Consider the following 16,751-nt stretch of genomic DNA (forward strand, 5'->3'; position numbering starts at 1 on the left):
GATGTGGTTATTGGTCAATGACCAAAGGAAATACATGGATGATATCATTGATGGGAAACATATCAAAGATGAGATGAAGATTTCTTCATGGACCTCAGTGTGGCATAATGAGCATTGGTTGGAGGACTTATGCATGGATATGGGAAGAGTTCTTGATCGAAGTTGAAAAATGTGATGAAGTGATGGAGAAATGACTAATGAAGGAATGAGGAGGTACATTCTCATGGATTGGATGTGATGGTTGGATTAGCTACCCAACTAGTTTGAGTCATGGGGGTTGATAGCGTACTGAGTTGTGTCTGAGTTTTGACTGAGATGTGTCTGACTTGAGTTTGAGTAAAGAAGCAATAGTTCGCAAGATGATGATGACATACGATGGATTGGAACGACATGAGTTGCAGCAATGCATTGCAACCAAGTGGAGGGAATAACCTTCCATGAGTTGGGGGAGTGTGGAGTATTGTGACGAGTTGTGGTTGATTGCCCTGAGATTGAGGAGTCTTACCCACATAGAGTCATGAGCCTTGATAGAGGTTCATGTGATGAAAGCAAGGAGTTCAAGCAGTAGGGACAATTGACGTTGGATCTGTTGACACTTTGCGACATTTGGTATTGGTTATGGATTTTTCCAAGATGGCGTTGTCGAGGGTGACAACTTTTTTAAAGTGGGGGAGGATGGCAGGGCCTCGAGCTGGCACTGTGAACGACGGGCACCCATGACAGGTTGTTCTCACTTGGAGAGTTGAAAAATTGAAGTTGGACCAAGTTGGGTGAGAGCACATGATGAGCATGACCGTATGAAGGCAGGGCGCCCACCAATGTGATGAGGGTGACTTGGTGGTGACTTGGCAAAAAATGCATGTTGGTGGGTGAGTTGAGAGGTGTAGATGTGTTATGGTGGAGGGAACCCACACAACTCGGGTAGGGAGCATGCATTGCAAACTTATAGCGATTGACTTGTGGACCCCTACCCATAGGTGCACAAACACCAAGGGTTGTCTAGGTGCTAAGGCAGTGCGGCGCAACGTCAAGGCATAGCAGGCAGGCAACACGACACAACGAGCAGGTTTAATGGGTGTAACCATCAACAACAACGTGGAGTGGATGATAAGAAAGAAATGAACAAAGAGGTAGTGTGGATGTGAAGGAAAAGGGAAGTGCCCAGGTAGCGGCACGCCCTCCTAGCAAGGGTGCTTCCTACCCATCGATAGGTTGGCCTAGGGGCGGGCCCGCCCACGAAGGGGCACCCGTTTACCCACAGGAAGGTTAGCCTAGGGGCATTCAAAAAATGTATAGGGCGACTCAAATAATGAAGAGATGTTTTGACAAGTTAATTGGAGTTGGTTGAATGACTATATATTGGAGAGATTCATTCGACTAAGAGGCAACCAAGGGAGCTTGCATAACTTAGAGAAAAAGTATGAAGTTGTGAAATGGTCAGTTTTGAGGCAGTGCGTGCAGAACAGTGTGACCCACAGGCAGGAAGTAGCAACCGAATTCAACAAGTAGTTGAATCTGCCTATACGCCTTCCTAGGGTGGGAAAGGAAGGGCAATTTTTTTTAGTGATTTCTACAGTTACAGAACATAGGTTTTATTCACAGTACGAGCAGAGGTTGCACGACTTGGTGGGTAGTGTGGGAAGAGGCTACATGACTTGACAATGTGGGCAGAGTTCGACGACTTGTCAGGCAGTGCGGGCAGAGCTGCACAACTTTGGAAAAAGTTGGGTGGACAAGTTGTTGGTCTAACCAAGCAGCTTCCACAATATTTATTATATTGTATTTGTTGTTTTACTGTATTTACAGAAGTTAACATATGATTGGGGTGAACTACTTGGGGAGTTTCCCCCTCCCTTCATAACCTTGAGTTTATTGTTGTATATTGTTGGATCACATGCTTATGAAGTAAATGATAAAGAAGTTAAGTGAAATAAAAGAATCATAATTCCACTGTATAATTGAAGTAAAGGAACATTTGATAAAAAATTCGGCTAAGTGTTGGATTGTAGGCGTAGTGCTGGTGACATTAACTTAGGAAGAAGTGAACTCTCGCTCGTGCTACACAACACCCACAGTGGATTTATTTAGACAATAAAACGGGGTTGTAACAGTCAAATCTCACAACCCCATGCTATGAAAACTTCATCCACCATGGGCACTGTGCAGAACTAGCGTAATTTCACTTTAAAATTACTCTTACCTAGACTACACCTAGTTCTAACACTTAGTTAATTTTCTTTTCAAGTGTTCTTTATTTAATTATTCAATGTGCAGCGGAAATTCAATTACTTCTTTTAACATTCAACACTTATATAAAATGTGATAACAATGTTCCATAACCAAACAAAAACACAAATGTAGAACAATGTGATATCATACATAACACATATTTATGATGCGACGGGGAAACTCCCTAAAACAAGTTCTCCCCAACTATTATAATACTTCAACAAATATAATACAAGTATATTTTACAGGTTACAAGGTGTGGCAGTTTCTTGGTTGCACCAACAACTTGCCCACCAAATTTTGCCCAAGTCATACAGCTCGCTTTGCATGTTTAGCTTGAGTCGTGCAACCCTACCCACACTTCTTCTTGAAACTTGTAGCCTTGCCCACACAGTGTGTCCTGTCTAAGAAACCTCAAAATTACTACCTAGAACAAAGACTTCATTCAACCAGTCATGTAGGCTCACTAGGCGAGCCTCACTACTACGTCTCTTTCTGCCTTGTGTGAATTTCAACTTCGTACGATATCATAGACTTGCCTAAGTGATTCCTTTGATTTTTTCTTCTTTTTGGTCAAGTCGCCTTGATGCCTTTTGAATGAACTCCTTTCTTGTATTTATATGCTCCTTAGCCAAATCATTAAAGTGGATTGACACTCCTCTAAGTTCTTGAGCCAACCCATTATGTTCACTGAATGCCCCTGGCTTACCTACTTCTTGGTAGGTGGCTTCCCCTCCATGGGCAAGTGTGCCCTTGGGCTGACTTTCGGATAGGAAGCTGGGTGCCCTTGCTGGGTAGGGATGCCTCTGTTTGGGCGTTTCCTTTTCCTTAACATTCACGCTATCCATCTGACATTATTTGCTTGAACCGCACAACATTTCCCATCATTTCCCTGTGCCTCATTCGCTTTGCCTCTACCCATCGCATGCCTTAGCCACTACGTCATCGCATCGCCTAGATGCCCCATGGGCGGGTACGCCCATGGGAAAAGGTCGCTATACCTTGCATATTCCCACATGCCTCTGCTATAACGAGCATTCTCCACCAAGTTTCTCTCTGTTATATTATGTCTAGTGTAGCGCCTGGCACCCCGCCTCTGTGTGAGCACGCTCTTGGCACATGCCCAACCAACTTGCTCGTGTTGACTGCCATCTTAACCTAGATACCTCCCCTTTGTGTAGGCATGATCTTTGCACTCCAATTCGGTTTTACGCCTCTCTAAGTGTTTGTGTGTGACCATGAGTGCTTGTTAGTTCTAGTTACAGCTTGAGTCCCTGACATCCTCCCCCACTCTAAAAAGGTTGTTGGCCTTGACAAGACCATCCCTACAAACTCCTTTTCCAATTATATCATCGTCATCATGGAAACCAGATAATTCTTCCTATGACCTACTCCATGCCCATACCATCGCAACTCTGTAAGAACATCATGTGTTGGTACCCCTCATGTTGGTGACCAGTCGGCTAGCTAATCTAACCTTAATGTCTCCTCCACACCAAGGCATTCATCTCGACATCATCACAACTGTCATTGCATCCTGTCTTCATATGGTCCTCCTATCTGTCTCACCTCATGGCCTGCTCATCGCTTCAAGGGGTCTCATTTCCCTAAGCATATTACAATGAGCCCATCTGCATTCTAAGTTCATAAAGATGGTGGGGATGGGAAGGTTGATGGCCTTCCATCTCCATATTCATCTTGCTCCAACATCTCAATTCATGTATCAACATCCTCCTCTTCTAACCTCTACATTTATTCTTCTCAGTCATCCTTTTGTTGGTTTTTTGATTTTGTATCCTAGCACTCTTCCATTGCCTCTGGCCTACCTTTCAAGTGCAAAACACTATCCGACAATGCTCTTATGGCTTATTCCTACTCAATGAGATTTTCTTCCATTTGGTTCAACCTCTTACAAAATTCCTTGTTTCGTTGATCTGCCTCTACACTCATCATTGATATCTTACACTCGGCCTTCATGGCTATCAGGGCCAGAACGCTTAATGGTACATCCTCTCTTTCATCATATATATACCTCTTCAAATGTGGCACGATCATCACTTCAAACTGTTTCATGAATTATATCCCCAAAACTACTTCATAATCATCCATCCGAATGATCGTCAAGTCAACTTTACCTAGCCATTCACCAATCTTCACTTCTACATCCTTTGTTACTCCAATCACTTGGTCTAGTGGAGAGTTCACTACTTTGAGACGAGCTCGAGTTGGAATGAACTTCAATCCAAACTTTCTCGTTGCCTCCTCTCTCATGAAGTTATGGGTTGCACAGTGTGCACCATGGAGAGCAATGTGCCCTACCCAGAATTTATCTCAACATACTCCAATTTGTTCCTCTCAAGATCATGTTTTGGGACAACTTCCATTTTTGCTATAGCACCCAAAATCTACATCATCCCAATTGTTGGTTCCTCTTTCTCATTTCCATATGAGTACATAATAGTTGTGGCCCCCAACCTTGAAGGAGAATTCTTCACCGTATGGTCACCCTAGCACCACCAACACTTCAAAGGTTTCTTTTCCTTCAGTTTACCACCTACCTTCACCTCACCTTCCTTTGAATTTTTCTCTCTCGGTTTATCAGACTTCTTCTTCTTGTCTTCTACCCTTTCTTCATGATGGTCTACCAACCTATTAATTGCAGAAAATTCCTCCGTAGGTTCTTAGATCTTCTTCCATTTTACCTCATTGCATGCCCAAGGCTTCAATCTAATGATGAAGTTGAAAACCTTGTCTTTTTCTTCCATGTCAGGCAACTCCAAGATCATACTTTCAAATTCTCGTTGATAAGATTGAAAACTCTCGATATTATAGTAACTTAGGTTTCTTTGGAACCTTTAAAGGATAATTTGATGGGAAAAGGAAGTATGTGGTTGTGGATGCAATGGGAAGACTTCCGACGGAAGATTAGAAAGATACCTTATGAACTTGGGCAGAAAGGAGCATTGGTTGTTGCAAGATTTGTTGAGGTTGTTTGCGACCTTGGAGCAGAAGGTGCGAACGCCGGTGACAAGGGTGGAGCTTAATGAAATTTGCAATGGGTGAGTCATTCTTAGCTGAACGAAGAATTGGCTAAGTTTCTGACATGATTCATGGACAGAATGAAGGAAGGGCACATTAAATTGAAGTGGAGACAACATGATACATACATACTTGGTTGGAATTCTTCATTGTCGTTTTGTTGGATCCAAGAGTCAGTCTTGGTGAACCTTTAGTGGGGGAGAAAACGATGAAGGAAGGGACCTTTCATAAAAATATTAAGTCAGCATGATTGAGGGTGCTAGATTGACCAAAGGCAAGGATGTGATTGTTGAATTTGTGATAGTCCTACCAACTAGACGAATTGGGAAGCTGAAGTCGTGGGCATCAAATTGAAGAAAATAAGGGCATGGAAGAATTCGTGTAGGAGCATCAAATGAGAGAACTTGAAGAGGATGTCACACATGGACATGAAGCAGAAGTTCCAAGTGAGGATGTTGCGTGAGATGAACTAGTCGATGCCACATGACGGACCGATGGATGTTGGGTGTATTCGAACAACAAGGCCATGGTCATTTTAGGGAAAGACATGGGCAACCTATGGAGGCATTCATGTGACGAAGTGAGTAGAGGAAACTTGTGATGAGTCTTGCGACCAAGTGAAGTGTTCCTGCCAAAGTATTGGATGAAGATGGTTTGTAGGAGATTATGATGACTTGAGAGAGTTGCATCCAATAGAGACTTCATATGATGGTGGTCTTGGAGAATTTGATTCATTGAGGAGCTGAGGTCAATTTTCACTTAACTTTGATGCAGTATGGGAAGCATACCTTGGACACAATATGGATGTGTTCATGAAGATTGAGGTGATGGATGCGATAGAGGCGAGACACCTTGTTGTTGGATGGTGGTTGCAGTGACAAAGGTGCCTTGGTGGAAGCACTTGGGCATAGGTTGGGTTGATGAGAATTATCCATTTTTGTTGGACATGGGGGTTATTGGTCTATGACCATGGGAAACACATGGATGAGCCAATGAGGAAAGTGAAGAATTTCCCCTTCGACAAAATTGATGGGAAACATATCACATATGAGATGGAGTTTTCTTCACGGACCTGGATATGGCACATTGAGCATTCGATTAATGGGAAGATTTCTTGATCGAGTTGAAGATGTGACATAATCCTGGACAAAAGACTGATGGAGGCATGAGGAGGTACATTCTCATGGATTTGGATGATGTTTTTGGCCATCCAACTAGTTCAAGTCATGGGGGATGTAAATGTAATGAGATATGTTTGAGTTGAGCTGGAGTATGGTAGCAAGAATTCACATGATGACGACATGCGGTGGATTGGCATGATATGAGTTGCGACCAAAGCATGTAGCAAACCTAAAAGGAGAAACCTTCCAAGAGTTGAGACAGTATGTAGGATTGTGATGAGATTTGTCTTATGACTGTATATTGAGGATTCTTATCTACATAGAATCATAAGACTTGATGGAGATTTGCGACGAAGGCAAGGAGTTATGTAGTGGCGAAGATTGATGTTGGAGCTGGTGGCACTTTGTGACATTTGGTCTTGGTGATGGAGTTTTATGAGATGATGTTATTGAGGGCAACAACCTTTTTAGAGTGGGGGAGGATCTCAGGGCCCTGAGTTGGCACCAAGAGCAACGGGTGTGCGTGACCGCCCATGAACACTGGGAGAGTAAAAAACCCAAAGTTGGATTGAGTGAGAAAGAGCGTATGTTGAGCGTGCCCACATGAAGGTAGGGCACCCACCTATGTGATAAGGGAAACTTGGTTGCGACTTGGAAATGAGCGTGTGTTGGAGGGTGAGTTGAGAGGCGAGAACGTGCTAGAGCTAAGGGTTCCCACATAACTCAGGCAAGGAGTGCACACATCACAAAATTATATCAGCAAGACAACATAGTGGACCCGTGCCCACGGGCACGCTCGCACCAAGGTAGGGTGCCTAGGCATTGTGACGTAACGGGCAAGGCAAGAAAGTGACAACAATGGGTAAGGAAAGTGAGCAGAAGTGATGGGTGAAGGGAACGACAGTTGAGTGAGGGGCAACACGTGATATGATGTAGCAAAGAAGGCAACGATTGGAAAGGCATAGTGTGGGAAGCACGATAAGGTAGAGCGTCCAAGCAGGGGTGCGCCTGCCTAGTAAGGGGCACCCACCCACACATAGGTAGGTCGACCCAAGGGCGCACTGAACCATGAAGGGGCATCCACAAGACTTGAAAGTTTTTCTCCAAGGAGGAAGGGGTGTCGACCCACATAATTAACTTTAGTTGAACACGTATAAGTAAGAGTGGAAGTAATTTTACCAAGGGAAGAGAAGTTCGAAAAATAACATCGCAGAACAAAGTGAACTTCGATATTGCAGAGAAAAAAGAAGTCACACTAAGTGTAGGAGGAAACAGTAGAGTGGCCATAGGCAAGGTGGGGCTTACCGAGTGAGCCATCACAACTAGACAGGAATACGAAAATGGGCTTACCGAGTGAGACATCACAACTAGACGGGAATGCGAAAATCTGATTTGGGTGAAAATATTTGGGTTTCTGGTTAGGTCGACGTGCACGAAGACTTACGCAGAACATACGCAAAGGCCACATGAATTGACAAAATTGGGCAGAGCGTGCAGGTAGACTTGGTCTAAACGCAGGCAAGGGTCACACGACTTGACAAAATTGGGTAGAGTGTGTAGGTAGACTTGGGCATAATGCATGCAAGGGACACACGACTTGACAAAATTGGGTGGACGAGTTGCTAACCCAAGCCAGGAAATTGCCACACTTTTAAACACTATAAAATTATTGTTTTATTGTATTTGTAATAGTTAATAAAACATTGGGGCGAACTACTTTGGGAGTTTTCCCCTACCATCATAAGTTGTGTTCATTGTTTAAAGTTTGCGATATCGCACTATTGTGTTGTTATGTTTATATTGGAATATATGTTATTGTAGAGTTGAATAATTGAAGTAAGATAGATTGAAATAAATAGTTCCACTACATAAATAAATAAGTGAACACTTAACCAAAAATATTGACTAAGTGTTGGAAGTAGGCATAGTCTCGGTAAGAGTTGATTTGAAAAGGTGAAATTGTGTCAGTGCCACACAATGCCCACAGTGGACTTGAGTCTCCATAGCATGGGGCCATGACACCAATGACTATAATAACCAATCTAGAAGGATGTGCTTCATGTACATAGTTCATTTAATCATTCTTCCATCATATGTCTTCATAAATATACCTTTAACTCCTCTTGTATCATCATTATCCTAGGTTTTCCTTGGCTTACCCATAACCACAGTGGCATTGAACCTATGGGATTTTGTGATTGACCGTCAACCATCACACCTCAATTGGTTTCTTACATACCGTGAACACTGCATCAAGTGGTTTTGAATGACCACAAACTATACACATCAAATGGTTTATGGCTTAACACAAACCTTGCTCTACAAAGTGGTTTTTATAACACCATATTGGAGGTACACATCCTCATTGATTGAGATACATACAATTACAAACTCCACTCATGGAGATACCACATACATAATTAAAAATTCTTTAGGACCATTACATTAAGTCAAACATGACACCATAGACTTGCTTACAAATACAGTGTGTAACTCACATTACAATATGGTCTTGAGTTTGTTATTATTCCACACAACTCACAATATTTACCTTCTTTTCCTTCATCATTACTTCACTTTTGTTGCTGCCATAATATTTCCATGTGTGCCATCACCATATTTTCTTTTTTGCTCCATCGATGATCACATCCATGTCCTTCCTATCCCTATTGCAATCTCCTCATTCCTACTTGCTCGTATTTTGTTTTTCCATTTGGATGTATTATCTTCACTTATGCTCCATCATTGAACTTTTTGTTTCTTTTCTATGTACCTACATAAAATAGATTATCAATGTCTATATAAAAATTAATCTATCTTATATTCCCCCCTTCACTAAAGACTCCATTTCTTAGATTCCACATCAAGCTAGTATATGAGTACACTTGACACCTTGATACATATTCAATTGATCTATTCCACAACTTGGTATCACATCCTTTCTATAGATAAGAGGATAAATAGTACATTATTACATGTGTTATAACAATAATGCACATAGCCATAACTCAATAGGGTTTACAAAACACTTAAGGAAAACAAAACTTTTACAAATTGGATCAAAACATTAGGGTGTCAAGCACAACAAACCATGCACCCACTACTCAATTACAACATTTCAAGTTATGTACAACTAGTATTCAAAATGATTTACAAATGTTACCATCACTCCCTTGTAGAAATTCATATGCCCAAACATATAAGCTCATCTTATCTCCACGCATCACTTCTCACTTCTCCTTTATCTTTTTACCCAGAGTTGTCTCACTTGTCATTACCTTTACATAATGGTTTTTGGTTTACCATGAACCATTACAAGAAAAAAACTCATGACTTTAAAAAACAACTCAATGAAATGGCGTCTCTTTTATAAACATGTTTAAATTATCCTTAATGAAAACTGACTTTTGGAGGGCCAACTAACTCATGAACTTTGTATAGGAGATATTGTTGTACATTGGAAGACTTGACTTCGTAAAATCCTTTCAACTTAAATATTCTATTCATGCACTTTTATCTAACCACAATATACCGATACGGGAGGTTTTGATATTTCTTTGTTCAAACACTTAGCTTGAATATGTCCTTTTCTTCTATAGTGATTGAAATATTGTTCCTGCTTCTGCAATTGATTTCTTGCACTGCCACTTGTAGATGACACAATTGTTATCAATTTTTTTTCTTTCATGAACTTGATCTAGTGATACCAAAATTTGCTCAAATATGTCAATGTGTTTTGTATTGATACCAACAAATTCATGAAATGGTTTATTATTTTATGATTTAGGTTTTGCAACTTTACCCATTATGGGATTTTTTTTTTGTAACTTGTCTATTTCTTGCAAAATGTCATCAAGATATTGTTGTACCAGTTCAATTTCATGATTAGACTTTTGAAAACGTTTTCTGCCTTTTTCCCATTAAAAAAATTCTCATTTGTCAAGAATGAACACAACAAATAGGACGTTAGGATCAGGTAGAGTGCTCTTACCTTCCAGTTCAAAACTCCACAACTATTTATCTCACTAGTGGATTGATTGAAGCCCTCGACACTGTGTCTTCCTTGAGGAATATTCATGAGAAATTAACACCATGGATCCTCATGTTCCTTGGCTATATCATCCTTTAAACCATTACTATATCATTTCAACAAAATTCAAATTAAATTAATGAACAAATTTACTCCCAAAAATCATTAAAGTACGTTAAGTAACTTCACCTTAATGGCCAATCTTAAAAAAAAATTACCATTAAATTATAATGGCCAAAATTGCATCATCCATCCATATGAAAACACTCTTAAAATAAATAAATTCATTTAGAACTAATTCAAAATCCCATAATACTATTTATTTATATAGAACAACCCAAAAACACATATATAACATTTATTCCTACATAACACTTCTCTTACTCAATAAGTAAAATGGAAATCTTTCTTCTGTCTCTTTCTCTTTCTTGATGTTTGAAAGCCTATATAAAAATAGAAAATGAATAGGGGCTCTTTGGATTGATCGTTCATTTCAATTTCTCACTTTCAGTGTGTGGTTGCATCCTCTCCATGTTACGAGCACTGGGTATTACCAACAATAATTCATCTTTGGGATGAGGTTGAAATGAAGCTATGCCAATAACTTTGGCTTCCTCTTTGGTGACAACATGAGACTTGGTCGACTTCCCTATTGCATGGAATACAAAATAAAATTTCTTAGAGATGTAATCATAGCTCTTCTTGACATAATCAATGACCAAATCTACCTCAAGGATTTTGACAAAGTCAAGATTCTTAGTGCTAGCTATGGCATAATCCTCAAATCTCCTTAAATATTTATTCATAGCCTATATTCTTATCCATAAACTCCTTAGTTATGGTTTTTATTCTATAACAAGTTTCTTCCCTCCTTGGCCAATCACAGATCTAGATCACAAATCTTCTACCTTAAAGAATTTCTCCTTCACATATCTCATTTTACACACTCAGATTCTGTGGCCTTCCTTAGAATGGTAGTTACTTCATGATTATCTTCTTCACTTTCTACAAATTTGTACAAATCGTGTCAATCATATGTAATGGGTGGTGTGCCTATCTAGCATAATTTTTCTAGGCCTCATTCCCTCTCTCATGAGCTCACTTTCACACATTTCTTCTAGCATCGACTTTAGCTCCTTTAATGCAATGACTATGCATCCAAAATATGTGTAGGAAATGATGCTTTGACTCAATTAACTCACATATCAACTCACTTTAGCTACTTTCAGGTTGGAATTCGTGTATGCGATGATACTTTGACTCGATTAACCCACAAATCAATCTGATTCAACTACTTTTAGGTTGGACTGGTGTGGTTCCCATCACCCATATGCATTCCAACTCTCACACAATTTATATAACACGTGGGCTTGATCCCTCTTTCGGTTGTTATTACACACTATTTGCAGTAACTCTCTACAATCCATGTTCCCCTATTTCATGATGATGTTATGCATCCTCATGCTAGGATTTCTCATAGGAAGATCGAGCACATGGACTACCCCAACGCTGACTAAATAAATTCATCATAGCGATAGATTTGAGTCCATACACTGATGAACAATCCAACACATTGTTCTTTACAAACCCTGTCCTAGATCTATGTAATTAAAGAATGGTATCTATAGATATGCTCCTCTAGGATGAGGTCAAGGAAAAGCAAATCTCATGTATATTAGATCTCACTCACTCTTCAACGTTTCATGCACTATTCACTATTATCATGTCATTCTTTGTTCAAACCTAGTATATCTCAAAGATTTTACATCTTCCCTCTCATATATTCTAGCTCCTTCAAATCTAATGCCCTCATATCTCAAGCCTTATGATCCAATAACAAAATAAAAACCAAAACAAGAACATATTTGATTAGATTTGATCTTTTCATCAAACACACAAAAGTATCCTATATTTATAGTAATGTGATAGGTAGAAGAGATAACCATAACAACCTACTACAACTTGATGAAAAAAACAACTGCGTGACTTTACAACTCACACTTACTAGAAATATGACTCTCTAGAAGAATGCATTGGAATAATATATTTCTCTCATTAACTCTAACATGATATATGTTTAATCCTTTAACATTTGACAACTTCTAGTTCAAGGAACTTCTTGGTAGAGGTAGTGAAGGTTGCTTCAACTTTCTTATGATAAGGCATTATTAGAGGAGCCAATATTTTGATGTAATCTTGAGAAATACACAATGGATGGACATGACTTTTTTGCTGATTGTGTAGAAGCTCACTTGGGCCCCTCTCCACTTGTGATTTTGTTACACATTTTTCTGCCAAGACTATACTCATTGTCAAGAAAGTCATAAAATTCATTGAAGACTATCACATCCTACCCTTAATGGACAATCTATGTATGGAATAAGTGCAAAGAAGGTTGAATAAAATTTGACTAAGTTGATCATGGTTACGTAAATGAACCTATTATTTTTTAATGATATTATGGGAAATTTAAGGTCTAAAATGGGCCTCCTAAGGAAAATCATAAAATAATAGTAAAAATAAGAAACAAAAGTTGTGAATTTTCAAAGGAAAAGAAAGAAAACTATTTTTTATTGTATTTTCAATTCATCTCCTTATAGGTTTACTTCAATTATAAGTGTGGGCAATCATTGGATGAATAATTATATTTCACATCCAATGAGTGCCCACTCTACAAACTTTTGAGTAGACCCACATTGATAAAAAAAAATGAAAATACATGAAAAAATGTGTTGCTTTCAATAACACATTTTTCATGTATTTCCATTTTTTCTCAATGTTGATCTACTCAATAGTATATGAAGTGGATACTCATTGGAAGTAGAATATAATTCCACATCCAACAAGTGCTCACATTTTAAATTCCAAAAAAATTACCCCTAAGGATGACATCATCATATTGAATTCTATTGCTTCTTTTTTAGTTGATTTTGTTAGTACATATTTTATTTTGAGGCTCATTTTTTACCTCAAAATTCCCCCGATATGATGATGCTTTCATTAGAATTAGTTGCTATAATAAACCATAAGTGAGTATGGAAAACCAAGATAAAGATTGGATCAAGAGGTCAAAAATGCAGATGAAAATTTTAAATAAGTAAACAATTATAAAGGATAAAAAAGTATATGAAATTGGTCATATGTGTCATTATCTCTCATTTTTTTTTTATCCTTATCCGGTAATACTTTATGATATAAATGTCATTTCTAATAGTTTCTTAGTAAAGTGTGTTGGAGTTGAAAGGGAAAATTATGTTATATGTTTCTTCTTCTATTGTTCCTTGATGAAAAGTTGTTTTTTGAATGTTGCGTTGTAAGTCCTCATTGGTAGGTGAATAAAGAACGTAAGATTTAACAAGGCCACATAGCTAGCGTTCCCTGCTGCTTAGTTTAATTATTGAACTTTGAAAGGTATGAACCAAGTATTTATGACATATATTTGAATGGTTGAGCTCCAATTTAAAATGTTTGTTTCCCTTGTTGATTGTGTAAAAATAATAAAGACTTTCTTTTATGCATATTATTTAATACTTGATGGAAATCATCGAAGCTAGCACATATTATTTCATTTTCTTTATCATTCATGGAAATTTATATATGCTTAGCATGTTCTCCCATGTGCAAATTTATTATTTATTTACAAATATATTTGGAAATTTGAATTTGATGATTTTTTGTCAAAAATAAGCACATGGAACTAATGGAATCTTTGTTATAAGATTAAATACATGACAATTAATATTTTTTAATATAATATTAATAATCATGGCATTCAAATCAATGTTAAATTCAAATTTGGTGTATTATTTGATAAAGATACTTTAAATGTTTATATATATATATATATATATATAGAGAGAGAGAGAGAGAGAGAGAGAGAGAGAGAGAGAGAGCATGTTCACCCATTTTAATAATACACAATTGGATATTTGTATTTTCTCAGCGTGTTCTCCCAATGTGCAACTTTACAAAGGTAAGACATTACAACATTTCTTCTATACGAGATTAAGACAACTAAAAATAGTTAAAAATGTAAAACAATTTTACAATATATATATAATTTTAATTTTAATAGGGATGATGGCTGGAAGATTAGCAGTTGTTGGGTCCCAGCCTTATCTTCCTAGCCTCCTCATTCCCCTGTTTCTTGGTCTTAGGGCTTCTATCTTCCCCTTCCTTTTATTCTCGTTTAGCAGATATGTCTGATTATTTTGGAGTGTTTGAGCCTTTAATTAGTTAGGAGTTAGTCTCGGGCTTATTAGTGTAACCGAATTATGATACTATTGGGCATTTAATTTATTTTTCATACCTTGATAATTATTTCTATGATTAATTGAGTTTCCCTTTAACTAATAAGACCCCCGTTTTTTAATCCTTATAAATAATAATAATATTTACCTTTTAACATAGTTGATTTTAATATTTTTGAATAAATAAATTTTGAATAAACATCGATTATTAATAGAAACTTATCCTTAGGTTTAAAGGATAAATTATGATTGACCATAATTTTAGTTAGATTTTTAGTAATAATCTTTCAACCCTATAAGTAATAATTTATTTACCTAAGGACTTAGTTACCTCTAATATTTTTGAATAAAAAATATTGAACTAATATTGATTATTTGACCATTAAAGGATAAACTTTGATTTACCAAGATTATTGGTTATTCTATTATGAATTAACTTGGACTTTACCCTTAATTTTGGCATTTACCTAGGATAACAAAACTCTAGGAAGAATAGTGTTTTAACAATTTGTTTGGGATTAATAATTAGTTAGTAGTTATAGAGTATTAATAAACATTTATTATTTTAATAACCATTAGAGTTAAAATAATGAAGAATTAACTTACCAATGGACCATGAAGTAATCATTACATAATTACCTAATGTAACTTAAAAAAAAAAAAAAAAAAAAAAAATAGTAGTGATTTATTACCATGCACATGTAATTAAATAGTAATTGAATAATAGTAAATCATTTAATATATATTATATAATGACCCTAGAATTAAAATATTAATATAATATATCTATTTTTAAACTAACAAATAAAAAATTTAATTATTTAATGATATATCTATTATTAAATAAATATATTATTATTTAATAATATAATTAAATAATAATAAATCATTTAAAATATATATTATATAATGACCATTATAATTAAAATATTAATATTATACTCTTAATATTGGAAATAATATTAATAATATATCTACTTTTAAATTAATTTATTATTATTCTTTTATTTATATAATAATTGAATAATATTAAATCATTGAATATATAATGACCATTATGATTAAAATAGTAATATTATACTTAAATTAGCAAATGAATTCTTTTATTTACCTATTTTAACTATTTCTAGAAATATTAATTAACTATTTTAGTAGTTTGACTAGGTCATTAGGTCAAATTAGCCGTTAGCATTATAGCTGTTGGAGTCTCTGCACACTCTATTTAATCTAGCTAAGCCAGATTGGTTCTTCAACTTGTCCTGACGATGAACCACACTGGTTGGTTCGAAACGCGTCGACAAAAGATTGGTTATGTGATTTTGCCGAAGACTATCTTAACAATGAAAAATAATAATATTTTTAGAACACTATATTTTAAATTGAATTCTAATTATAATACATATTTAAAACAAATTCAAATACAATATAAAATTATGCATCATTACAATATCCTATTCCTAATATATATATATATATAGATAAGACAAATTCAAATACATTAAGACAACTATACCTTATCACTATATATTGTTTCATTAAAATATAAAATAGACTTATAGTTTATTTATTAATTAAATTATTAAAAAACCTAATATTTTATTTAAAGAAAACAATGTATAATAATAATTAGATAAATAAATACTGATAATAATAATTGGGTAAATAAATAATGATAATAATTTAATGTGAAAGTTCTATAACATATCACTAATAATTGGATAAATAAACAAAGATAACAATTTAATGTGAAATACCATTTTCTTTGTACCAATCCATGATATGACCAAGTAATGGATACCTTATGAGTGAGAGAGGAAGCTACCAACGACATTAATATTTTAATGCTACTTACAGAAAATCACTAATAATTGGATAAATAAATAAAAATAGCAGTTTAATGTGAAAGACCATTTTCTTTGTACCAATCCATGATATGACCAAGTAATGGATATCTTATGAGCAAGAGAGGAAGCTACCAATGACATTAATATTTTAATGCCACTTAAAGAAAATCCACGAGACAAAAACCACCCACAACATAAGTACAAAAGTAGTTTAAAAAGGATTCTCCACACCTGCAAC

At 36.4% G+C, this 16,751-nt stretch overlaps 1 pseudogene; it reads left to right on the forward strand.

Moving 5' to 3' along the window:
- LOC149174053 (L-ascorbate peroxidase 2, cytosolic pseudogene) overlaps nucleotides 1-12,985 on the forward strand; it is a 49,108-nt pseudogene extending 36,123 nt beyond the window's left edge.
- The last annotated feature ends 3,766 nt before the right edge of the window (nucleotides 12,986-16,751 follow it).

The sequence above is a fragment of the Pinus tabuliformis genome, chromosome 4_1 (assembly GCF_031772625.1).
Source record: "Pinus tabuliformis cultivar Carrire ecotype Pingquan chromosome 4_1, CPIR1, whole genome shotgun sequence".
NCBI lineage: Eukaryota > Viridiplantae > Streptophyta > Pinopsida > Pinales > Pinaceae > Pinus > Pinus tabuliformis.